Below are 26,432 nucleotides of genomic sequence, written 5' to 3'. Positions count from 1 at the left end.
ATCTATGAATATGTTAAAATAAAAATAATAATAATTTAGGCAAGCACTGGGGAAAACTCATAAGGGAGAATAGCAATGATAGTAATAGATGTGCACTCTCCAGATAACCGCAGCACATCTCACCAGGAAGCAGAAGGGTCTAAAAGCAGAAAAAAACTCCTCGAAGGTTTTCTACTTAAGCAACTGCAATTCAAATCAACATTTTTCTTCTTTAATTGATATTCCTGGCTGAGAGCTGTGGGTGCTAGACATTGACCAAATGGGGACAGTGGTGAAGAAGATCTGGAGACGCAGCCACATCACCGTGCTGCCGAAGCACCACCTCAGCACTGCTACACTGCATCTGCCAGAAACACTGCACCAATCCAACAGATTTGCACCTTTAACAAATAGGCACAGACCTAAAAACTACAGTTGCTAGGCATCCGCCATGTAACATTTACTTTTAACAGCAAGTCCTGCAGGCTGCTGCAGCATGCGAAAGGAAGAATACATGTAGCCCACAAGTTGACAAGCACAGGCTGAAATGTTGGCTCTCTACAACACACAATGTGATCCACTTCACCAAAGTGCCTCTCCCACTACTTCACTGGGAGTTTACTACATCCATGACGCAATACATTTCAGCACTGAATAAAAAGGTGAAGTTTTCATAACTGGCATCTAGAAAGACCCTTTCTTTGCATTTCAGGCCAGACAAGAGTAAATTGAAATCTAAGGTTTTAAAGAACATAATTCCTGCATGATTAAGGAAATGTGATCAAGTCCTCCCAAAATTAAAACTTAAGGCTAACACCATACTGAAACCTGCTAAGAGACCACAGCTGAACAAAGCCTTGAACACCTCTTACCAGTTTTTTATTTTGAAAAAAAAAGTAGAGCTACTTTCAAAACAGCATGAGAGTCACAACACCAGAAAGATTCTGGCCTTTTCATGTTCTCAAAATAGCAAGCTAGAAAGATGTCTACAAAAATAGAAATTTTAGGTGAATTTTGCTTTCATCTCGAGCATCAACTCAAGTTTATCCAATGCAGCATTTGCATAAGGCTCCATAAAGCATTCCCTCATATACAGCCCCACTCTGATGAAAATTGTCATCAGATGCAGCCAATCATTTGACAGCACTCCAGGACCACAGCATTTGGATGCTGGAGCATGCTTGTCCCTTCCCTGTCACCCCACACACACTGTGTACTGAGAAATGCAGATTCCTCTAACTTGCTTCACTGAAATCCAACTGCTCTAATAGAAGGTGGCAGCCAGCAGCATCACCAAAAATAAAACCATCAGAGAGAAACTAGTGGAGTGCAAAGTAATGCTTTGTGTCAAGAGGTTAAGTGTGCAAGTTATTTTCACTGTACTTCTTGACACAGAAAAGCAACAACAGCAGCAGCAACAAATTTCAGGAAACATACTCCCCTTCTCCTCCATGCCCAGAAGGCAAACCAAGGGAAAAGCAAATGTCTTCAAACAGCCTCTCTGCTCCTTGAGTGCCCAAATTCACCCTTGCTACCCTTTTGTGTGGCAGAGTGAAGCTCACTCAGTGTGTCAGGGAGAGCATCGCTCCTCACCTCCCGCTCCCTGCCTTCTAGGAATTTCCCAAGCCAGCACTGAAGGATTAGGAGCTGTAATGCTATTAAACACTGCAATATCAAAATGTGAACTAAAGCACATAAAGCCTGCCTTCAGAAGAGGAGCATTTTGGTGTAGTTTTTTTTTTTCTTTTTTTTTTTCTTTTTTTTTTTTTTATTTAACCTCTGGAAAAGCATCTAACAAAAACAGTGAGGAAGCAGTGTCAAAGCTGGCAGCTCCGCAAGCAAAACAGCCAAGTTTACGTGCTCATTGCAGCCTGCCTGCTACTTCAGATTACTTATTGCAGAGCAACAAGTCATTCTCTCCCTAATTGGGTCCCAGTCTAAAATAGTCCTGTTATTTTTAGTACAGTACTTAAGTATCTGAACTGTGCCCTGTACTGCCAAAGCTGGCATGCATCCCTGGCCATACCAGAAATTCCAATGTTAAACAAGAACACACATGCCACATACCCAGGCCAACGTTTTTTCTTCTGCCTTGTGGTGGGCGACTTTAAAGACTTTAAACATTAACAGCCAGCCAAAAATGGCACAGGCTTATATGCTAATTCTGCATTTAAAGCCTCTCTCCCAGCTACTGTGCAACAAGAGAACCAACCCGGCAAGAAAAGACAGAGTTGCAATACCACTGAGTAGTTAGAGACAGTCACTTTGTCTTTAGGGCACACATGGAAGATAAGAATGGGATTATTTTATCTCCATTTTGCTTGGTTTGCATCCACACAAGTTCTGGGGTACTGAAGGAGAGGATAAATCTGAGATGCACTCTAACTCACCCCTCTTCTGTCCCCTTCCACACTGCACATACACTATGGATTAAATTTAAACTAGTCAAGAAACAAAAGGCCTGTGTTAAATATGTTTACACACACCACAGAAGGAGGATTATGTAAGCTCTGTCTCACAAACAATATGCTTCTTCTGCAGAAGAAATTAGATTATCAAAGCAAGACTTGTGCATGTTTCCAAGTCAGTCTTCCCACCTTCCATCACAGGGGTGACAAATGTCCTGCAGCATGCTAATTCTGGAGTGCAGGGAATGGAATAAAATCCAAAATATCCATAGGCTGCTCCAATAAAGCCTTACCTGTCACTGTGAGCTGAGTGTTCCTCACCTTGTGCTGCCACTGTAATCTCATTTTTGTTAAACCAGGAAGAAAAAGGTCCCAGAAGGAATTTACTCTGTCCTTTTACCAAGTATTTTGCAGCAAGGAAGTCAACTCTGTGAAACAGCTTTAAAGACAAAATCCTAACCTGAAAGACGGCTGCCAGCCAACAAAAATTTGTTAGTCTCTATTACCACTAGACCATCTGTTCTTGAAACTGTATGTTCCTTTTCAGAAGGGTTTTACTTTGTGAACAGCATCAGCATTGTTCACTCTCTCCACTCTGTCAACATCCCCTTATCCAACACACTTCTAGATCTGGTGGTGACACAAGACTAAGCCTCTACTTTATCATTTCATTATCTAGTAATTTTGGGTTCATCAGTGTATTTCAGTACTTTTTCTTTTCAATTATTCTAATCTCAGACAGTAGCAGAAGCAACATATGCAAAATCTTTCATAGCTTTTGAGTTACGGCTGAGCTGATCAGGGGCACCAAATAAATGTTGTTCTCAAACTCAAGTCTGACAAAAGAGCTGAGGCAAAAATTCAGCCTTTTGGCATTTGCCCTTTAACCCTATCAGTATATCGATTCTGGATGAAACAACTTGCTCTGTGTTTGAAGAGAGCCTCCTGCCACTGAGTGTTCATTCTCTCTCATCTTCAGGTTTTAGTTAATCCTCAGATCCAAGATATTTAAGCTTTGCTGTTGTCCATACATGACAAAAAGCAAGCAATAGTTTGTCTGTCTGTCTTGCTACATAAAGAGGTCAAGCAAAGGCCATTCATCTCCACTCCTCTAAACGAGCAATAGCGCGCAGACAATTATTGCAATGCTAAAATAAGTGAAAGTTAAACAAGAGACATCAAAAACTCATTCTGTAATTCCACAGCAATAAAATAGTGATTAAGGGACAGGTCAGTCAACTCATCACTTTCTCCAAAAAGCTACAAGGTAACAAGACCAAAACAAAACAAACAAAAAAAAACCAAACCAAACCCAAAAAAAAAAAAAAAAAAAAGAAAACAACAAAACCCCCAAACAGCAACAAAAAAACCCCAAACAAACCCAAACTACTGCTAGTGATGACAGGGAGAAAGAAGATTTAAAAAAAAAAAAGATCACCTTTTTCTCAAATTAACTGGTTTTCATGAAACTTAGTAATGAATTGAACAGTTTGGATTTTTTTTTAAGCTTCAAATCATTAGCAGCTATTTTTGAAAGTCCATAGTGGATTGACAAGGTAGCACAGGCTGGAGAATGGCAAACAGTGATTTCCTACAGAAGTGGGAGGGGAAAAGAGTGGAAAGAAAAACATTAAGAATGATACTTGTTGCTTGATTCTTACACTTGCCATTAAACACATCTGCTAGCACAAAGAAGAAAATATAAGATTGAACTCAACAAAAACTGGTAGTTCATGTATAAGCCAAGTCAAACCAACTCAACATCCTACTATGTCAGAATAATGTATTTTAGGAACACAGAAGCAGCAGACATTGAATCTAAATTCTGACATTAGCAAAACCACATCAAAAGATTCAAACTGCATTCTCACAAAAAGATAAGAAAACTTTGTCATACTGTTATCAATGCAAACAGTCATCTTATGGCAGATTTGAAAGTGACTGAACAACTGGACTGATTTATATTTGCTTGGAATGTAAAAAAAAATTGAAATACATAATAGCCTGACATACTGAATAACCTCTGCAGAGATTTGCCCTGGTCCCACACTATTCTAACACTAATGATCTAGATAATGAAGGAAAAAATGATACTTATTAAAACTGGGTAAACTGCTAACTTAAAGCTGTCAGCTTGCTGGAAGACTTAATTCAAAGCAAGTTTTAGAATCTGGAAAATTCTTTGTTGAGAAAGAGGCAAATACCATACAGGAATGTATAGAGGAACATATGTGAGAATCATGAAGCAACAGTTCTGCTCTCCTTGTGGCTGATAAAGCTTCCAGCATGAAGCTGTACCCAATCTCCTGCAAATTTCAGAAAAGATCAACTGGAAAGAATCCAAGCAAAAGCAATAGGAACATCACAGAATTAGAAAAACATGACATCTGGGAGGAAAAAAGAAAAAAACAGAATTAACTGGAGCTCAGCCAAAAGAAGCAAAAGTAAGGGTCATGATGAAATCTTTCAAATCTATGAAAGCCTGCTGCAAAGAAAGAGAGAATATCTTATCCATGCCCACAACTTTCAGAAGAAACAGAAAGGTTTAAAAAGCAAAGATTTAGGAAAACATTACTGCACTGGGTGGAGTGAGGGCATAGGGAAAAGATAAAAGAGAAGCACCAAGTCAAAATTGCTCAAGAAGAAAAAAACAGTGAGTCAATAACCAAGACTGTGAGGAATAAGCAGTTTCCCCCAACCACTGCCACCAAGCTGCCATCAGAAACACAGATACACGCCAGCTTTTCATTGAGTAGTTTACCTGCATCAAGTCTCCTCTCCAGATCTAGCACTGTGCTACAAGAAAACTAAGCTTAACACATGCATTGTCTCCTCTCTTTCTTCAAAGCACAGTACCCAAAATGAGAATACCAACAAGCTGCATACCTACTGTAACCTTCAGGACTGAAGTGGCTCAGTCCTAAAGAAATAAGAAAAGCACCAGCCAACTCAAAACCTTAGATGTCTAAATACCTTTTCAAGAAGTCTAACACAGGCACTTACCTCTGTTGGTACACAGATCCAGCCACATCGTAACACCACAAACAAACCAGAACCTGCCCACAGAGAGACACATGGGCCATACCCTCAGCCCTATGAATTTTGCTATTCAGTATCATTCTGGAGCACAGACAGCAGAAGCACCACTTTGACTGTAATCTTTGATTGCAATGTGGATTTTTTAATTCTTAGCCTCAATCTATAAGCCATAGGTCGAAATCTCATGGTTCCACTGCCTGCCAGGTTTTTGAAAGATACAAGGAGTAGAAAAATTTCTTCCAGAAAAGGGTGGAAGATAACCAGCACAACTAACTGGAGACAGTACTGCAAGGCGCAATCCTATCATTCTGAAGCTTGGCATTATAGTTAGTCAGTAGCAAGCATCTCTGGAAGCTAGCTGGGGTAGGCAGGGGTAAACAACAAAACCTCAATCTCCTCAATTTTTTTTAGCTCATGGACTGTGAGCACCAGTGTATTCCAAACTGCACTTGCATTTGTTCTCACTATGCAAAACCTCTGGGAATATCTACAGGAAATGAACTCTGATTAGACATAACTGCAAGCACTATCATCTCATTCAGACAATTTTCTCTCTTCAGCCCCCCTCCCCACACAACAGCTTGACCTCCACTATTTGCATCAATAGAAGTAGCTGGGGATAGGCATTTCACAAATCTCACAAATCCAGGGTACAAGACTTATTTCAGCCTCTAACCATGCAACTGGAAGATATTTAAGCATGCCACAGAGGCTTAAGGGAGGCTTTGAAATTGCATTTGCTTTATATTGTGCATGTCAAAAAGACAGTCATTTGTTACCTTTTCTTAAGTATCCCCAAGTAAGATGTTGATGCAGAGATAAATATTCATAAAGCTACCTCATGCAGCTTTCCTCAAATCAGACTAGAGCCAAGTCCCTCTTAAGAAGTAGGAATTATATGTAAATATCACAGTAAAGGAAGGAGATGTAGATGTTAAGATGTAGGAGTTAAGATCAGGTGTCTGTGCAAGAGAGGGACCCACTGTGGATTTACAGGATTAGTAGCAGTGCCCATTCCTCTCTATCAGGACAGACCCTCTGCTCTCTACTTTGCAGATTTACAACTGCAGATACTGGGATCTTGGACCATGAGGCTGACAGTCCCCAAAGGCAAAGGACTCATCACTCCTAAATAGTAACAGGGCTGGAAAATAGAAGGAAAAATAAAATTGTTTTAAAAAATAAATACATAGGTGTAGACACTTGAAATCAAGAAAAGTAAGCACACATTGCCATTTCATGGAGTTCAACTGTGCCACTGTTTGCATTCAGCAGATGCATTTTTGCTCAGGTGCCTCGCCATGTAGCTATCCCTGGAATCCCCAACTGTCCAAATGGCCACCAGGCTACAGGACCTGGCACATAAACATCCATTCCAAAGTAACAATTGTGGTTTAGACCAGGGCCAAAGCCAGACCAAGTTTTAGACACAATTTAGCTACCTGTATCACAAGAGGGATGTTTACTATGCACTGTGGTATAAATACTCCTTCTCTCCCAATTTTTTCTACTTCCTTCCATCTTTGGTGAAGTCATCATTTCTGAGAGAATTTATCCTCCATAAACTGGGACGTGGGAGCAAACAGTGATAAAACCATCACACAGGCAAAACAGCCACCAAAAACTGCAGTCTTTTCTCATACAGACGCCTCACAGCAGCTCCAAGAAAATGTTAGCATTACTCCAAAGAGATAATCATATCAGTGATGATTTTCAGAGCCATGATTTAGCCATGCTGTGAGTTAAGACATTCCCCTACCCATCACATTATTTTCACCAGAGAAGGGTGGGGGTGCAGCCTACTTTGCCTTTTCTCTACATCACACTAGAAAGCTACACATGATGACAGAAATCAATTTGATTCCTTCTCACCTCACACTGCTGAGAAATGGGTGTGTTATGAGGATGGAAAAAAACTCCAAAAAATTAAGGGGATGAAAAATTTGGGCTGTATCAATAATGCCTTTCTTTGTGCCTTCTCTTTTAGGTTCTCAGCTTGGCCCCTTTAAAGCAGCTTTCCCTCTCCCCTCTCAATGCTACAAAACACATGAGCAGAGAGGTCACTTAGAAACTGCTAATCAAATGCTCAAAAATAGACTGAAATAGTTTCTAATATTTCTTTTTTCAATATGCATCACAATAAAAAAAATCCAACCAATTTTTAGTTGGCCTTCATTTGTATTCTTAGATAAATTTTACATCTTTTGCCTGTATTCAGTTTTTCCTCCCTAATAATGGGATGGGTCGATTCTTTCTTATAGGATGCAAAAGAGCAGGAGACTTTGTGGTGTTTCCCAGTGGAAGATGATATGAAAATTCAAAGCTTTATAAGTTAGGTCAGTTTTAGGATACAGCTACTTCAGATTGCTCTGCTTTGGTTTATACAAATCCCATTAGCTCTTCATTGACCAGGCAAACCTTTAGGAAGATTACTGCTATTCTACGAAATCATCTCCATTGATAAAGTAAAACACTTGTAATCCAGGCCGCACTTAAATCAACAAGGTTGTAAATACACTCTTCTTATAAAAGTGGCAGAAAGGCATTAAAATTCATTTCAACTACTTAGGCTATTTGGTTAATTTTAATTTTAAACTGCTAATGGACTTCAGAGAGAGCACTTCAGGTAAAAATCACTTTTAATAAAACCTTCCAGTCCCTTGGTTTTCTAGGGACCACATTTGACATGGCTAAGGTGTCAGGTATCCTGTACAGCACTACTTTTAAAAGGATCCCAAAAGACTCTAGGAAGACTTAACCTGAAGCTCCCTCCTCCAAGCCTCTCAGCTCCACAGCCCTGCAAAGCTCACACACTACCACTATGCCCAGCAGCCCCCCAGCCCCAACCAGAACTTCAACACAAACCAGCCCTGCATACACCACATTGCTGAAAGGCTTCATCCTAAGGTCCCAGGGATTCCAAAGAAGTGCTGCATGCAGCATGCATTGAACTGCAGAGGAGATACACCTCCCTCAGACACCATAAAAGGGCTGTATAATATAGTAATATATCCATTGTACATATATATTCCACTTTGGAAACCTCCAGGTTTTCAAGACACTAAGTCAGGATTTAAAGAGTTCTTGAGCTCCTCACACAAAGCACACACTTCCTTGCTTGGTTTCATGGAGTTACAGCTGCAGAATTAGAGGATATTGGCAGGAAAAGGTGACTAAAACCAGGTACTGGATGAGAGCATCATTACCCGCACAATGCAACAATTTATGGTTCTAACATAGGGTTAGGCAAAAATTCACTCTGACCACACCACTTGGTCTGTAGTCAAACATTGACTTTAGACGAGCCACAGTTGCACACAGGAAGAAAGCTTCAGTCCCCACACACTTTAGAAAAATAAATAAAACAATTAATTTTTAAAAGTACTTGTCATATGAATGCTTCTCTGGCTCTATGAATCTTCTCTGAACCACTGCCAAAGTCAGTACAAATATGACATGGCAGAAGGCAAGCATACATCTTAGTCAGATATCCCAAAAAGAGGAAGAAACTTGCTATTTGTACACAACCACATTAGTGTGCCCGTGAAATTACTGCTCATTCATTACTTTCTTCACCTCAACAGCCCCAAAACCGAACACAGCTATGCCAAGCAACTGAAGCATCGTAATAAGCATTTGTTATAAAACCTGAACTTCAGTCAACAGCTGATAGATTGCTCAAAGTAAAACACAGGGTACAGGGAGAACATTTAATATACATTTTGTCACTCTCCAAATGACCTTTCAAAAGACAGAAACTGTTTCTAGATGGAGGCAAGTCCCCATAACAAAGGCTGAGAAATTATCTCTTCCTTAATCCATCCAAGAGTCCACATACAATGGAACTGGTATCCAGCCAGAAGGACCAAGCTAGTCAAAATGCAATCATTTTTGGGCTAAAATTATGGAAAAACCTACTCAGAAATGTTTCTGAAGAGAAACCCAAATCACTGCTGTGCAATCCTGAACCCAAGAACCTGAACTCCAAGTCTTCCCAAACTCTGTTTGGTAAAATGAAGAAAATCCATGAGAGGTCACCTTGCCCCCAAAATCATTCCACATTTACCACATACAAGAATAATAACTGAAGAAATTACTGAAGAATGCATTTTTGGTTTTCAGTCTGCAACTTTTTTGTTTGGTTGGGATCTTTTCAGGCCAAAGCAGACTAGCTTTAGCATGGTTGAGAAACTGCAGCTCTAAGGCAGCCCCTCAAGAGTCACAGGTGTTCAAGGGCAAGATCTGCCCCACAGCCATGAAGACCATTGCCCAGCAGATGCCAGAGCAGTCGCCTCAAATGCCTTTATTTGACTTTGGCTACAGAAACCCTTCCTGATCAGAGCAGAATGCCTGAACCAGGCTCACAGGCAGTTCTGAAATTCTGAGACTGGGAACAGAAGAAACATTCCAGGAAAAAAAAAAACATTTCAGCTGGTAACTGGTCTGAAACAAATATGTTTTACCACTATGTTTCAGAGCAAGTCAACCAGATCTCTGGTGTTTGAACAGCTATCATGCTTATTATTTTTCGTAATATGAATAATGATGGATTTATTACCAGTTACTTCCTCAGTTGCTGTTTCATGACGATCAAATAATAAAATACAGCTACACATACCTTACATAATCTCCTGAAACTGTGAAGGTGCTATTTTTATCTTCTTTAAATGTACAAGAGCAAGAGTAACATTTTTGTTACGGCTGAGTTGCTCAATAAAAAACCCCACCTAGCACTGACATATTTTGTATTCATTTTAAGAAAAACAACCCAGCACCACAGGTCCATTTTATTAGAAAAAGAAGTAAAATTAAAAAGACATTAATAAACAAAACATCTATTTGATCCACAATCCAGGGCAGCAAAGAGATCAAACATAAGGCTAACCTCCACATATTGCAGAAAACTCCCTTCAACAGGTAAACCTTGCAAATACTGGCAAGCTCTGGAGACCCTCTACAAAGCCAGGTTTAGTCTTTAGCTTGTCTGCTTGTATAGTTCAATAAGATTTGTTGAAATTCAAAAAAAAAAAAAAAAAAAAAAAAAAAAAAAAAGTTGATGGGTTGCCAAGCTGGCCCAGCAGTTGCTGCCACTGAAAAGAGATGGGATCTCTTCTTCTCTTTCTCATTTCCTTTCCCTGGAAGAGCACCTTACCTCAGCTGCCCTGCCATGCACTTCCAAGAACTGATCCCATCCTTTAACCTAGAAGAAAACCAATCCCAGAAAAAACAAGTACACAGGATAGCTCTCTTATCCAGTTAGAGAGTCAGTCATGCACACATATAGTGAACCACCAAGCTGGCCCATGGGAAGACACCCAAACACTCCAGCAAAACACTGTCAGCTTTTGGTAGCAGCCAGCTCTTAGCATGGCCCACATCCTTTGTGAAATGAAAATGTGCCTCTCTTCCTGGGGAAAATTTTTTTTACCTCTTCAAATTGTGGAGCTTTCACACACACAAAAAATTAGTATTTAAATACTCAGAGGTAAAAGTGACCTGCTTCTCTGACAGCTGCACATGTGCTGTCTTCCTGAAACTCTACAAACCACTGTCAAATTGGCCTGAAAGGCAACTTCACATTACCTACAGATATGTCAGCTCAGCTCACATGAATTTTAAATGAGACCCCTGGGGAATAAATCTTGCTAAGGAAGAGCTGGACTGTTGGACATGAAGGACCCAAGAAGTTCTCAGAGATGAATACAAGCAAAACAAAGTCAGGCTGTCACAGCACAGGATTCTTTCACTGAATTTTTTAAAATCAACCATTTTCCAAATGTCTGTGAGTTCTGCTCCTGGGAAGAGAAGTGGAATCACTTCCAAGTAAATGAAAATCAATTATACATTTACCAAAACTACCTAAGTCTTAGACTAGCAAAACATCTTACAATCTTACTGAAGGCTGTATCAATCCTGTTTTTCAAAGGACAATGTTGGATAATTTTCTTCCTCTACTCAACCAGGCATTACAAGTGCTACCACACACCTAAACTGCATCAGCTGCCAACAGCCTTTGTGCTGCTTCTCTGACTTCCCATGTGTTAAGAGAGTAATCCACTTTTGCTAGCAACAAACTCCACAGAGATTTTCTCTGACCTTTATTAGCATCAGCTCTAGAACAAAAAAATGCATGCCGAACGTGAAATAAGTCTGAGTACACATTAGAGATGTCAGCAACTCGAACAGCATTTGCTCTCCACACCTACAGCTCATCTCATAGTCTCACTGCTCAGGTCTCTTGAAGCCTTTTGGAAAATAAACACAATGCCTCTTCAAAAACTTTGCAACTCCTAAATGTGATGACTACATGTAATGTTATAACAGCCTACCCGTAAAGTATATCAAAAGAATCAGTTCGTGAAAATCACACATGGACTGTGACATTCCAGTCTACTCATTTCTAGAGCATCATAAAGGGCTATTTCAATTGCTTTCCCCTCACAGGGCTGTCCTGGTTTCAGCTGGGGTAGAATTATTTTCTTTCTAGAAGCTGGTACAGAGCTGTGTTTCAGATTTAGGATGAGAATAATACTGGTAACACACTGATGTTATAGTCATTGTTGAGTAGTGCTCACACCAAGTCAACAGCTCTTCCATTTTCTCACCCCACCAGTGAGAAGGCTCGGGGTGAGAAATAGGCTGGGAAGGGATACAGCTGGGACAGTGGACCCCAACTGGCCAAAGGAATATTTCATACTATGTGGCATCATGCTGAACAAAAAAACTGGGGAGAAGCAGTGGCCTGCTGCTTGGAGACTGGATGGGCATCACTCAGCAGGTGGTGAGCAATTACACTAATCATCACTTGTTTGTATACTCTTTTTCAGTTACTATTTTACCTTCCTTTTCAGCTCTCCTACACTGTCTTTATCTCAGCCCAGGAGTTTTGCCCTCTTTTCAATTCTCTTCTCCATCTCACTGATGTGGGGGTCAAGTGAGTGAACTGCCTGACAGGTTAAACCACTAGGGTCGTCATTATAATAATTTAAAAACCAAAGCCAGGTGCCCAACAGCCAGAGAGGGGAAAAAGACAAACCAAAAAAAAAAAAAAAAAACAACAAACCAACTGACAGACCAGGGGGAAAAAACTTCCATCACCAAACCCACCCACTTTTGGACTCAACTTTTTGACTTCAGTTCAGAATTCCTGGAATGACAAAAAAATACAACACATAACAGAACAAAAGATAACACTGTTACAACTGGTGAGCGTTTTCATAAAGTATTAAAAATGCATGCCTTGTGCATCTAGATGATGGCAAATCTGCCTTTAACATAAGATGCAGAGGCAAGAAGTACTCTATACTCACAACCATGCTGCACAGATATGCTTCTCTTGGAAACTGTCTAGCACATCTCTTGCTGTGACCATGTACAGTAACTGGAACATCAGAGATGGACAGGATAAACAAATGCAACCTGACCCACCAAGAACACATCTGCCAGCACTTGAGCCATTGCTCTGCACAATATCAAGGCCTGACATAATCCCCTGACATCTTGGGTGATGTCAGCACAAGCAGCTATTAGAATGAAGAACGATCCCCCACAAGACATTAATTCAGAAATAATCGATGGTCTTGCAATACATATTTCTCCCTTAACATTCTCCTAAATGGACTTTAATACATTTGAGCCAGAAGGGAAAGCAGGCCTTTTAAGAAAGCTTGTGATATTTTTGTCTTGTGCCAAAGCCTTCTGAATTTTTAGCTTTTCCAACTCCTTGAAGTTTAATTCCACACTTGTGCTTTGATATAATAAAAGCTCCTCATTCCTTTCCAAGGATGCTCAGAGCTTTAACAGTACACTAAGCAAGACCAACCTACAGATTTTACCTTCCCCCAGTCCTTCTCACCCCCTCTCTCAATTCCCATTTAAGGAGAGAGAACATTCTCCTATCTGAATCCATACCTAGTAGTTTGTCAGACACAAATATCATGGAAAAGAAGGAAAAAAGACAGCAAGGAGTGGGGGGGGGGAAGGAAATCACCTCCCCATTTTTATTTCAGCTTTGAAAACTTCTGTTCCAATCCTTTCTAATACACAACTATCTTGTCCTACAATCTTCCAATAAAGTCAGTATCTGGGAAAAATTTTCTAGCATTTTTTTCTCTACTAAAGGATTCAAATCCTTGCTGCCAGCTAGTTTTGACATCTACAAATATATGAAACATGCACAGACACAGAGACCAGTTGCAACTCCCTGACCAAAAAGATGTTTAAGTGTCAAATCAGAATCACAGAACTGCAGATCATTCACTAAGAGCAACATCAGCAGTGAAAGAGATCTAATGAATTCCCTTCCTCACCGTTTCAAAACTACTACCTGAAGATAACCTAAAACTAAAGTTAAGCAAAGTAAAAAAGTACCTTCTGAAAACTCACAGCAAAGTTATGCTGTAACTACGTACATGCTACAATAGTTACAATGCTACAAACCAACAACATGAGTTTGAACAGAGCTGCAGCCACTAGATCAAGTCATCAAAAGGGAGAATTTATATGCTGGGCACTGAAAGAAGTCTATAAGTGTTCATCAAGTGCTAATCTCCACCATGAAAAGACTCTACAGACGTACAGATTCTCCCTGCTTATTGATTTTCTCACCAGGGATGCATAAGGGAAGAATGATACTGGTCTCGTGCAGTATCATCCACCCTTACTTAGCTGCCTTCAGCAACCACAGGCTCAGCTTGGATGCACTCAGTTTCTCAGATTTCTCTGCTGACATAAATCCTGCAATAAGAGCGTGAAGGGAGTGGAAGGACCATGCTCTGATGTTTACTGTGTGAACAAATCCAGAAATCCCCACTGCTGCTCAGCAGGAGAGCTCCTTCCCACTGGGCTATAGGTTTATTCCAACAGGATGGTATGGTATTTCCTCTATGGTTTGTCTGCCAGGAAAGCCATTTCCTATTTTTGTCCCGTTATGAGCCAGTATAAGCTGGCATTGATGGAGGCTGGGAAGAATGAGAGGTTGGTTTGCTAGTGGTTTAACCAAACATGTGTTTACAATTACCCCATTCATCCCTGTCTGTGCAAAACAGTCTTTTTTGGAACATCCCCATGTTCCTTGGATTTGGCCTCCAAAAATGCTGAAACAGACTTGCTGAGAAATACATTGAATATTACAGCTAGAGCAACAAAACTGTTCAATGGTTAATATTGCAACCATTAACACAATTGCTGGGCATTAAGATCAACACAGCTGCCCAACTTCTTGTCTTCAGCTGTTGGCCTAAAGACCACAGCTCAACAGCAGGAGGGTAAGATAATGGGAAAAGCTTCTGCAGTCTTCCCCTGGAGTCCAGCAAAAGAATACAACAGAAACCGGGCACTGTGTTTCTTTCTCAGATATTCTACAGCATCTGCTCACAAGAAGAGAGTGCAGAGATAGCCTCGATGTTCCCAGGAAGTTTATCTAGGGCACTTATCACCTGTGCATTCAAGGACTATCACCTCTGTCCCAAAGCTCTTTTCAGAAATACACAGCACAATATAATCAAGACTTTCAATCACCCTCACCTTCTCCCCAGTTCTCACTTTAGGGAAGAATTAACAGACTCTCTTCCATCATCATGTGGTAAAGGGGGAATTTTTCACTGCTGATCGTTTCTCCAAGAAGAGGTCAAACCATTTTAACAAATATGCCTTATCCCATCATACCCGAAACAGCATAATCTCAAAGACAGCAGTCTTGAAAGCTGCAGAGTTCCAAAAGAGACACATTTCACCTCTCTCAGAATCAATGAGGTAGACTTTCATGCCATGTGCCTAGATTATTCCAGATCTAGTCTGGCAATCTAGAAGCTTGATATAACCTGTGATTTTACTTCATATCATATGTCAGAGAACTACACATTCTCCTCTACCATTTTACTCACTCTGAAGTTATCATTTGATACCCAGGAATATAATGATTTACCAAAGGTTTCTGAAAAAATTCAGGAAGAAGTAGGTCCCTCATACTAATTTACAGCAGTAGTTACATGTTGTATTATCCATGATATGGGAGAAGGTGTTCTACTCTGCTAAAAAGATCATCCACTTTAAAATAACTGACCTTCATGACAGCTTTTACTGTAACCATTCAGAAGTAGTAATCTGCATTCCCCATAGGTTAACTAATTGGGATGCAATTAGCAGGTTTCATTAAAAGCTCTTTTGACTTGCAAATGAGCATTAGTGCTGGGCTTTGAAGAACCCATCCTTATTCATCCTGACTATATTTTTGTTCAATCCACACCTGAGTCTCTGGCCAGTGCCACTACATGTTGCTTACCTTTAAAAACACAAGTGGCAGTCATAAAGCTGCTGCCACCTTCCAAGGAAAAGTGACTCACTCAATGCTCATAATTTCGTATTTTTGTGAGTGACTCCTCACTATTAAACAGAATTCCCTGTTTTTTTCTCTTACAGAGAACAGGAAAGACAGAACTGTTCATGAGGACACTACTCTAAAGCAGAGGATGAACTTCCAATGCCTTCAGACCCGAGAGCCATGTCCATGTGCTCTGAATTAACTGATCCATCTATGACTTATGAAAGATCCTAGGAAGGAAGTTCCCAGTCAATGGATGCACATTAGTGTGAATGTGAACATCTCTTTAATAAAGAATTTCAGGATACCTTGGCACTGATACTCAGTGCTTCTATGGACATCTGAAGTCCAAAAGCTGCTAGAAACCATGACCACCATTATCAGATGAAGGACCTGTATGAAAAACGTAGTGTCTGTCTGTCTACACGTGTACCTGCTGACAAGATGGCATTCAGGGGAATAAAGCATATAAGAAAAAGGAATGTTGAATATATCCAGCCAGATCTTATAAAGTCAGGCTATTCTAGTTGTTCCATCACTGAAGATGTTAAGAGACCATTTGTAGACAGGATGCCTCATACTGATCAACAGTTTTCTTTAATGATGCTCTCACAGTAGAATCTGGCTTTCTAGGACAGTACTCTCCACATTCCCGTTGTGACAGAGGAGCCATACTGAGCTAAAGGGAGAACTGCTATCCAATTCAACAGATGGCATGAGAACAGCAAAGACCTGGCACAAGACTAGTTCAGAAGTTCAACATGTATAAAGAAAGAAGTCAGTGAGGTGGCATCTGTTTACTTCATAATATTATGCTTCAAACAACCACTGTTTGGGAGGAAAAGTAATGAGAATCAAGACTACTTTGCCACATCCAAGTTTAGATTGCAACATGCTCTCCTGACCAGCAGGCAGTGTAAAGATAGCAAACCTGTAAATAAAGCCAAGGCTAATAAAGGGATTCCTTGGCAACCTCATTACTTATAATTCCTAAAAAAGATTGTGGGGTTTCAACTTTTTGGTACAGGATCTCCATTCCTAGATTTCCCTGGGTGAAGAGTTGCAACTGGTATATTTTGGACATGGCCAGGAGCAGGTCCAGTTTCCAAGAAAAACAATCCTAACTTCTTAGCCTGCTTTCCTACAGAAGGAGGCTTATGCAATCACACTGTAGCCAAGCCAGTTGGCAAGCTGCATGCAAGCCTGACAGAGGCAGAGGTCTCAGGAGTTATCTTCCTTGTTTATGAAAACACTGGGCCAGGTGGGCACACTTAAACACTGCACTGTGAATTGCCATCGAGACTCTCATAGCTGAGGTAAATCCAAAGAAAAGCAGGCTTCCTTAGTCTTAGTTTGAACAGAAATGTTAGCACAAAGTAAAAAAAAGCTTTTCCCCTGACCCCATTAATAAAGTTCACTCAGAGATTTAGAATAAAAAAGCCAGCAGAAAATAGTAAGGGGTTTCACCACAGTGTTTGCTGCAACCAGTGAAATTTTTAACTGAGCAAATACTTAAATGCATCCTAAAATGCATACCACTGGACATCAAAAGGCACCCCTCCACCTATTTTCCCACCCCACATTTCAATGCTCTGAAGAAGCACCTGAGTGTATTTCACACACAAACACATACACACACTTCCTAAGACAGAGCTGAGCTGGTCTAAGCAGAAATTATACCTAGAAATCTGGCCTCATTTAGCACCATCACCTCCATAACCACGTGCAGAGAGGCACAGCAGAAGTGAGCAACAGTAGGGTCCCACCCAGAATGACACCAGCCAGGAGCCCCTCAGTTTGCCTGCTGCCACTGCTGTGAGCACCCACGGAAGCTGATGGTGCCTCATAGGCTAGAGGGACATCTGCTTGTTTGGGGCTGTCAGAAAATAAATTCCCAGCGCAACACTCTGGTGCTGCTGGCAGAAGCAGTGCATGACCCAGCTATGCCTCTCCTCTGCCAGCTGGGAACTCCCTGCCTTGGAAGGATACCTCTGCCAGAAAGATCCAGATACTTTTTACCCATTACATCCCAAGCACTGGTGAGAATGTAACCAAAGATTTCTAAAAAAACTTTCATAATAATTCTTGCTAGAGTCATTTAAGCACTCGCAAGACAGAGGGCTGCAAACACTTGTTTTATTCACAGAGTGCACACTATACACTTCAGCAGAACTGAGATGCAGAAATCCATTTTGCATTTAGGCAGAGCTTTTGGACTATGCATTAAAAAAAACAGGAACACGCTACTGAAATCCAGGTGTGGCTGTATGTGAGGATAAAAGCCAGCTCACACAGTGCTAAGAGAAGGGATAGTTTGATTAACAAAACCAAGGAAAACCATGGAAGTACCACAAGATCTTTAATATGTAGCCAGGGCAAACAAGACCTACTTTAAGAACAAATAACGTCCAAGTGAAGAAAATAAATCAGACCAGAACATGGTATAATGATCACCAGAGGCAAGCGTCACGGTCTGCTGCTCTGTCGGTTTACTGTTTGCAGGAAAGCTACCAAACAGTACTCTTCAGGCTCTGCTGTTTGCTCGACACTGTGCTGAATTTTAAAGAGTCCAGGAGTAGCGAAAGAAAACCCAGGCAGCTCTGATATTAACGTATACCTGTACAAAGATAGCCAGAGGAATACAGCTCTGGAACAGCTCTCCTCCTTATGCTGCTCTGAGAGGTTAAGCCCTGGAGGAAGACTAATAGCATGGGAAGAGCATCCTGCTTAACTCCCACACCCTGCTTCAGCCCCAAAAGCATCATGAAGCACAGCCAGAGCTCTCATCTAAAGTTTCAAGCATATTTCCTCTTTTCCAAGCAGATTTTCTAATCTCCATGTGTTTGTGGTGCTTTTTTTTTTTTAACCTGTCCTCGTAACGCACACGTTTTAATCCTAGGATTAGCTTTGTTGCCCTTCTCTGTACCTTTCTAGAGCTGTAAGTACAACTACTAGCCTCAGAACGCAAGAATAGATGGAGCTGGAGTGTTAATGCATCCCACAACATCTCTGTTAAAACACACATGCACCTTTAAGAGGCAAAACAATTTCAGCTGCCCCTTAGAAGCATAACTGAAGGTGGCAGATGCCCACATCCCTTCTATTCTGCCCCCTCCTGCTTTGCCCCAACCCCAAATTCATTCTGTCTTGGTGAAGAGAAAAGCAAACCACATTATTTGAGTCTGTTTTAGACGACATGATCAATGCTGCTTTGACATACCAGCAACACATGTTCCCATTTCAACAAATGGGAGCATTTCAGGCAGACCACCACTTCAGATGGAGTGGGGCTCCTGGCTGCTGAATCAGCACTTTCCATCCTGCTGGCAATACAGAGTTATGCGACGCTTCAAAGGAAAGCGGGGAAAAGGGGGAAAGGGGTGGGAGGGGGCGCTGGCACTTGAGCAACAGAAGCGGGCAAGAGGATTGTGCAGGAGTTCATCTGCCAAACCAATTAACTGCAAACTGTTCTTATAAAGATGCCACAGTTTCAGCCCCGGCTTGCAGCGCCGCGGTTATACAAGGAGAGCCACGGGTACCCGCCTCTCCCCGGCGGGGAGCTGGGGCAGGAGAAGCTCCGCGCTTCCCGCAGGGAGGGTCTCCCGGGCTAACGAGGGGCTGTCGGCACGGCCGGGAGCTCGGCAGGGCCGCTCTCCGGCGGGCACACGGCCGCCTGCCGCCGCACATCCCCACCGCGGAGGAGCAGGAAGGCGGCAGCACCCCGGGGTGGCATTTCTGCGAACTGCCCATCCGCCAGCCCTCCCGCAAACCCCAAACGGAGCAGGGGGAAAACCGGGGAGTTTCAGCGGCACCACCAGCAGTTGGCGGGGCAGGTCTTCGCTCTCCTCCAGCGCGGGGCGACGGGAAAGCCCGGCTCCCGGCACCGCCGGGGCGAGGCGCGCAGCAGCGAGCGAACAAAACGCGGCAAGGAAGCCCCGAGACGGGAAAAAGGGCCGATCCTCCGAACCCCGAGGCCGCCGGCGAACCCCGGCCGGCCCCGGGGGCTCCGCGCCGGGCGGGGGGCGCTCCCCACGGGAACTGGGAGGGGGGGGCTCGCCGGCGGCCCCAGGAAAAGGAAGTTTGCTCTCCTCCTCCTCCTCCCACCGGCCTCCGCTACCAAGAAGCCGGCGAGCCCTCACCCACCCCGGCCCGGCCTCACCCCGCTGCGGCTCCCCAGGGGCGGCGGCCGCCGCCCCCCTGCGCGCCCCCGCCGCCCCCCGGCCCCTTACCTGCTGGGCGGGCAGGCGGCCGGCACCGTGCCCGCCGGGCGCCGCGCACCCGCCAAGTTCGGGGCGGGCGCAGGGGGTCGGGGGAAGGGTCGTGCGCGGCGGGGACGGGAGCGCGGGCGGGGAGGGGGATCCTCGGGGCGGAGGGGTGGAGTGGGGCGCGGGCGGGGGAGAGCGATCTCTCGGAGCCACGCGCCTTAAAACCAACAATAACAAAAGAAAAAATTAAAACAGAAAAAATATTTAAAACCATACAATTAAAAAAAAAAAGCAATTAAGTAAAAAAAAAAAAAAAAAAAGAAAGAAAAAAAAAAAAAAGCAAAACACACCCAACGCGAACGGGGACGTTCGCGCCTCCGCAAGGCGTCCCCAGGCTGCGGGAGGGGTCTGCGGAGAAAACTTCTGCCTGCCTGTCCGCGCCGCCGGCTCCGGTGCTAACGGCGCCCGCCGCCGCCGCGTTCTCCCCTCGCGCCCAGCTGACTCCCGGCGGGCCCCGCCCCGCTCCCGCCCCGCTCCCGCCCCCGCCGCACGCAGCCGCAGCCCCGGCCCGCGCCCCGCCGAGGGCAGGGGGCGGCCGGGAGCCCCGGCGGCCGCGGGCTGTGTGGCGGCGGCGCCCCTGCCCGCCCTCCCCCGTCCCGGGGCGAGCGGCGCTGGAGGCGACACGTCGTGGAGCTGTGGCGGGTGTCCTGCCCTCGAACAAAAGCTCACCCGCAGGTAGCACCGGCGCGTGCTTTTCTTGGGAAAGGCTGTTTTTTCTTTAAAATAAAACCAACAGAGCATCTGCACACGCGAGGCATTTGTGCTTGGACTTTTTCTTTAAAGTCGTCGGTCCTGTTCTCACCTTTTTCCCCGCAAAACTGCGCAGGGCAAGTCCCCCAGATCCCCTTCCTTCGCTCCCGACAGCACGGAGCAGGCTCCCGGTGTGTGCCGACAGTACGGTGGGCTCTTCAGAGCTCCTCCGTACTCCAAAGCACCCTGCCCTCCCGGGATCCGCAGGCTGCCACTAGCACTCCTACAGACTGCTGCTGCGAACTTCTGTGCGCTGGGACCTTCGCTATTGCACCACGGTAGCTCCGAGCCATCCGATTTGCAAGTAGCTTGCAAATAACTCGGACTGTGGAAAAGCTCTTTTAAGGGAAGCAAAACTGCACGCTTCCCTAAGAGCTACTGGTTTAAAACGTATTGACTTCCAATAAGAGCCGTCACACTCTGTGAGGAGAGGAATATTTACTTCACTAGATGCAAAAACACCTCTCATAAGAAAGTGGTCAACTCTATAAAAGGCAATTGAGTCCAAGGAGAAGAGGGAGAAATCTCTGGGCTTTTCTTCCTAGACAGATGCATGTACACTAATGGGAGTATTGTGGCTGAGCGCCCGAGCTGAATATATTTTGAAATGTAACATGATACCTTCTTTGCTCTTGCTTTCTCTTCCTCCGTGGCTCTTCTTTACTGTATATAAAGGAATGCTTTTCTTATCAGCCCACACTCCGGTCCCCGTTGTTTCCAACCATGCTCTGTTCTCGCTCTGTTCTCACCACTCGCTCTCCCTGTTCAGGTCCTCGAATAATCTCTCCAGTCTCCTTCAATGTGTCACCTCAGCCTCTTGGACACACGTGCCACTCTGCTGCCTGCTCGCTGCTCACCGTGCTCACCAGCCGCCTAGCCTCTCCTCGGCACCGCGCTCCCCTCGGCCATCTCCACTTGATGCAGCGCTGAGCGTTGCTCTTCAGTCTGTCAGCATCACTGCTGCCCGTCCTGTCCTGTCCTGCCCCAGTCCATGGGGCCGTCACTTCCCAGCCTCGTTCAGCGCTCCCTTCCCACCGCCAAGCTGCTTTGTCCCGCCTTCCTGTGAGCCAGCATTCACCCTGATCTTGCGTTTTGTGGGTCCAGCCTCAGAGTGTTGGTGCCTCACCAAAGCAGAAGCTGTCTCCTGTCCAGGTTACTATTTAGTGAAAAGGTGAATGCAGGTGGTATCAGATTCTGCCTGAGATTTCTCCAGAGGCAAGAAGGCACCTACTCACAGTAGGCTGGCATCACAGCCCCACATGCTTACATAAGAAACTTTCAGTACAGATAGATCCAGCCTAGATAGGAAGGGAACGCCAAAGATCAACTGGCCCAGCTTTTTATGGGAAAGGGATGAGATTATCACCCTGTCCAATTGCATCTTGAAAGCCTCAAACTGTGGGGACTCCACCCCACCCCTGGAGATGATTTCCCTGTGGGTGATTGTTCTAACTCTAAATTTTTTTTTTCAGTGAATCAAAATCAATGTGAAACCTCTCCTCGTGAAATTTGTACTGTTGCCGCTTGTCTGCTCCCTGTGCCTCCTTGTGAAGGAAAATCTCCATCTTTTTTGCAGCCATGCATGTACCTGTATGATTTGACCAGGTTTTGTGCAATAGGTGTCCAGTTTGTGCTGCTTTCGCAGAACCCGCTGCTGTGGGCATGGTCAAGGACTTCAACACATGCCTCTTCCACACGCTGTTTAATGCTATTTGCCCCCTGGCACATTCCTTAGCTGCGCAATGCAACAGTTATACTTTGTCATCTGTAGTATTTCCACCCTAGAATATCAATTTACAGCCCTGCGTTACAGCGTGTCCTCAAAAAGTGAGAAGTGAAGGGAGAGAAATTATATAACTGGTCTGGTGCTGCAGAGCCAGCCAGCCACCAGCAGGATTGCATTGCAGGGATTCCCATCTTCTAAAACATCCTCTTCTTCCCCGAAAGTCCTGCTGCCTCAATCACTAAGGCAGTTTGCACTCTCCATCTTGAAACCAGACCACCTTTATGACCGTGATGCTCTGCATCTGACACTGAAGGGAAACTGGAGGGATAAAGCTCAGGTATTTTTGAAGCATCACGCAGGCAACTACCTGGCTGCCTTCCAGTATGCTCTTCCTTTGAGTGTGCTCACTGTTTCTCATATATAAGACTGCTGATCCATCAGTTAATCATATTAAGTACCTAAAATTAACTTTTAAATTATTAATGCATGAGAACATATCCGTTTGTCATGTACATTATTTTAAAGGATTACAGTGTGTACACTGAGTGTCATTAACATTATATTTTGAAGACAGTAAATTGACTTGTATAGAAGTCAGAAGAGTTGATGGACTTCTCTAAAGATGTCTTTGACAATGATAAAATGTTCAATTGAGTTATTATTAAGCATGTGTCTGTACTTAAATCTCTTTCTAATACATACAGAAATGACTCCTCAAGTCTTATTAGTATAATATTTTTCATTTTGTGGTGGGTTAAAAACATAGATACACATGAATATTGGAAATACTCATCTGACAAATAAAAACACTAGGAAAGATATGTTTAGTTTCCTAGACTACAGCTGTGTCATTCAAGACAAAACTGTACTGTCATAAGATTGTTTATCCAAAATAGCACCGCTAAAATGGTTAAGTGGAGAAATAGCAATGCATTTTTTCAGTAGCAGTGAAGGACATGCTTATCTTTTCTCTTAAATAGTGAATCTCTGGCAACACCCTACACAATTCTGTATTGTGAAAATAACAGCCTAAAATGCTGATATTTTCCTTAGGAAGAAAAGATGATCATTTTCTGAAAGAAAAAGCACACAAGAAATAATGTTTGCAATAATGTACTCTGACTATGTAAACATTTTTCCTGCTCAAGGACAGTCCAAAAAGTAAAGGCAAACAGCCTTGGCAAAAGCCTTGATGCCTTCAGGACTTTGTACCCAGGAGAAGTTTGTCCCAGCTCCCTGTTTTCTTCTTCTTTCCGCAGTGGTTAAGTTTTGGGTTAGAGAAGACAGATTCCTCTGACCCATGATGGAAAAAGAAGATGGAAGAACTAATGAGACTCTCTGGCTATGCTCAAGGGAATCCAAGCCACTGGGGGAGAAGAGGACAGGACGTGCAGTCCCATCCTAGCTGAAGAGGGTCTTGCTGCCCTGCAGCTTCCAAGCTCAGAACCTGTGGTGCAACTGGACTGAGGATATCATTATAGTCTCTTTTTTGTCTACCTCAAGATACCCAGAAAGCCCAGAAAAAGCTCTTTTTGCCATTTATGTGCCTTAGGAAACTTGCATTATTGCAAGTTTCTCATGTGTTAGATCCAAAATACAAGCAGAATATAGGCATTCTCTCTGTACTTAGCACTACATTTAAGACTCAATACCTCATAATAAATGGCTGCTGGAGTTCAAGTACTGTGGACCTGGTTTGCTTTCTGCAGACTTGAACTCTGTAGGGTGACTTCTCATTTTGAAACCTAGCCAAAGGACACTAAGCTCACAATTCAGTTAGTTCCAAGAGAGAAAAAGGTCATTCTCATGTTTTATTAAATAGATTAATGAAAAACTGTCTAGTAGATATGAAATTTTCTTTAGAAACATTATTATATTTCATATATATACTGAGAAAAGGTGTAATTTTCTTTTCTATTACATTGATTTAGGAAATGAAAATCCAATAGCAGAAGATCTGAAGGGGAGAGATCAGAATCTGGCCACTGCTTTCCCTCTCAAAGGAACTCTCATGAAAGCATTATATGAAAGTCAGCATTAAGCATGATCTTGAACTAGTAGAATGCAGTGATAAAAGAATCCAGCTATCTAAAAAGGGTCAACTTGGTCATTATTGCCTGGTAGGTTTATATGCAAAAGTGCTGACCAACCTTTGAAATTATAATAAGTTTCTTTTGTCATGGACAAAGCTTTTCACCTTTAATAGATATGAAGTCTTCTAACACAGTAGAATTTTAATAAAGCGTAATCTGGAACAAAACCAACTCAAAATTATTTCTGTTGTTTTTACTATAAATTAAACAAATGCTTAAAATATTTTTAAAAGCTGTTCAAAAAAAATAAGCCTTTTTAACATCAAGATAGAAGCAGGGGGAACATTCTCCTTTCTATCTACATCCTTTTCCATTGTATTTATTTTATCACTCAATATATAGTGGAGATTGTAAGCTAAAAGGGGAAATGAAAGGACTAAGAAAAAAAACTAAACAAGTTGGCAAAAAACCTCACTAAATATAGCTGTATGAGCTAAAGGATACAAATGGAATTTCAGTATTCACCAAAAGACTGAAAAGACTGAGATTTTCAAAACTTTACATGCTTTTCCACTAAATATTTGCTCAGTTCTGGTTTTTAACTGATTCCGCCAGAACTTCATGAAACACATTAGTTTTAGAAGTTTTGAGACTTCATCTTCTGCCCAGTTATTATCAAGATGATTTCTTTATATGAAATATCTATTTTTCTTCATAGAAAATACTTTTTCTGTAGTCTATGTCTAAAGACTGGTGACAGGAAAAGAAAAGCTATGGCATGACCATAACTGAAAAAACTCACTGTGTTCATAGACCACATTGTGGAGATCTACTCTTTGTTGCTAGGTAAGTTATATCTCTGTTTACAGCTTTTTCAAAAGGCTGAATAGTCAGGGACGTTTTGTAATTTGAGATGGAGTCCTAAACTCTAATGAGAGAGATGTGCTCTTCCTGGACTGTACAAAATAGAGCAGTTACACAAGGTGGTGTAGAGGAGAGGGAAATTTTAAGCAATACTGATCATTCAAACAGAAACTACATTAAAAAGACAGATACATTCAGCCCACCCTTCTACAAAAACACATCTGTTCCCACCGCTAGCTCCACAATTAACACATATACTGATTCAACACTAAGAATTATAAATTGCTGTAGTCTCTCAGTTCCAATGAAGTGATGAAGAAAATGGGCACTTTTGGACGTCAAAGGTGTTAAGCTAAATGACACTTTAAAAGTGTTTACTTTCCCCAAATCAAGGTCAGCTGCTTTCCTGATGCATAATAAGTTTTCAACTAGAATGCCAAATAACACTAGAAGAAAAATTCAAAATTATACTGCAACAGGAGGAGTTTCAGTTCAAACTATACTTTATATTCTCATTTATGACATGAGAAATCAGGATTTATTCAAAATGTAATGTTCATTCACAGCTTTATCACAGATAAGGAAAGAAGGTAACTAAAATTGTGACTCAGAATGAAATCCAGCCACACTACAGGCAGTGGCAAAACTCTTAGAGAGCTTAGTGTGACTGTGATTTTGTCTCAAGTATTTTCTGGTTCCTGAGGGAGGGCCAATTAAAATAATAATAAGGACAAAGAGAAAATCTTCAATGCCATAACTTGCCTGCAAGCTGTAACTTTTAGAACATATTTCACAACAGCTGAAGCAGGATCATCAGGCTAGTGCCATCTGAAAACCAGAAACATTTAAACAGCATAAAAAAAAAAAAAAATAGAAGTAGGTATTACTAAGCTGAGAGAAGAGGCACAGCAATCCAGTGTATTGGACCCAAAAGGGATCTTCCCTCAGTGTGCTAAGCTGTGTGCAGGTCCCAACACCCTCTGAATTAAAATGCACCTCTGTACAACACAGCCTTGCAGGGTACCAGCGTGCCTTTTGCTCGCTTGC

At 42.6% G+C, this 26,432-nt stretch overlaps 1 protein-coding gene across 3 annotated transcripts in view; it reads right to left on the bottom strand.

Annotated features, from left to right (window-relative positions):
- The window catches only part of GRB10 (growth factor receptor bound protein 10), a 144,131-nt gene extending 123,651 nt beyond the window's left edge, over positions 1 to 20,480 (bottom strand). For 2 of the 3 annotated variants that reach the window (XM_021546879.3, XM_021546881.3), the window contains exon 1: positions 20,303 to 20,480. The gene's annotated coding sequence lies outside the window, so the exon portion shown is untranslated. Of the gene's footprint in view, positions 1 to 19,976; positions 20,069 to 20,302 lie in introns of those variants that run through there. The other variant, XM_021546880.3, reaches the window with a different exon arrangement.
- Between the last annotated feature and the right edge of the window lie 5,952 nt (positions 20,481 to 26,432).

The sequence above is a fragment of the Lonchura striata genome, chromosome 1 (genome assembly GCF_046129695.1).
Source record: "Lonchura striata isolate bLonStr1 chromosome 1, bLonStr1.mat, whole genome shotgun sequence".
Classification (NCBI taxonomy): Eukaryota; Metazoa; Chordata; class Aves; order Passeriformes; family Estrildidae; genus Lonchura; species Lonchura striata.
The sequence above is the reverse complement of the archived record's forward strand: the minus strand, read 5'-3'. Positions and strand labels throughout refer to the sequence as shown.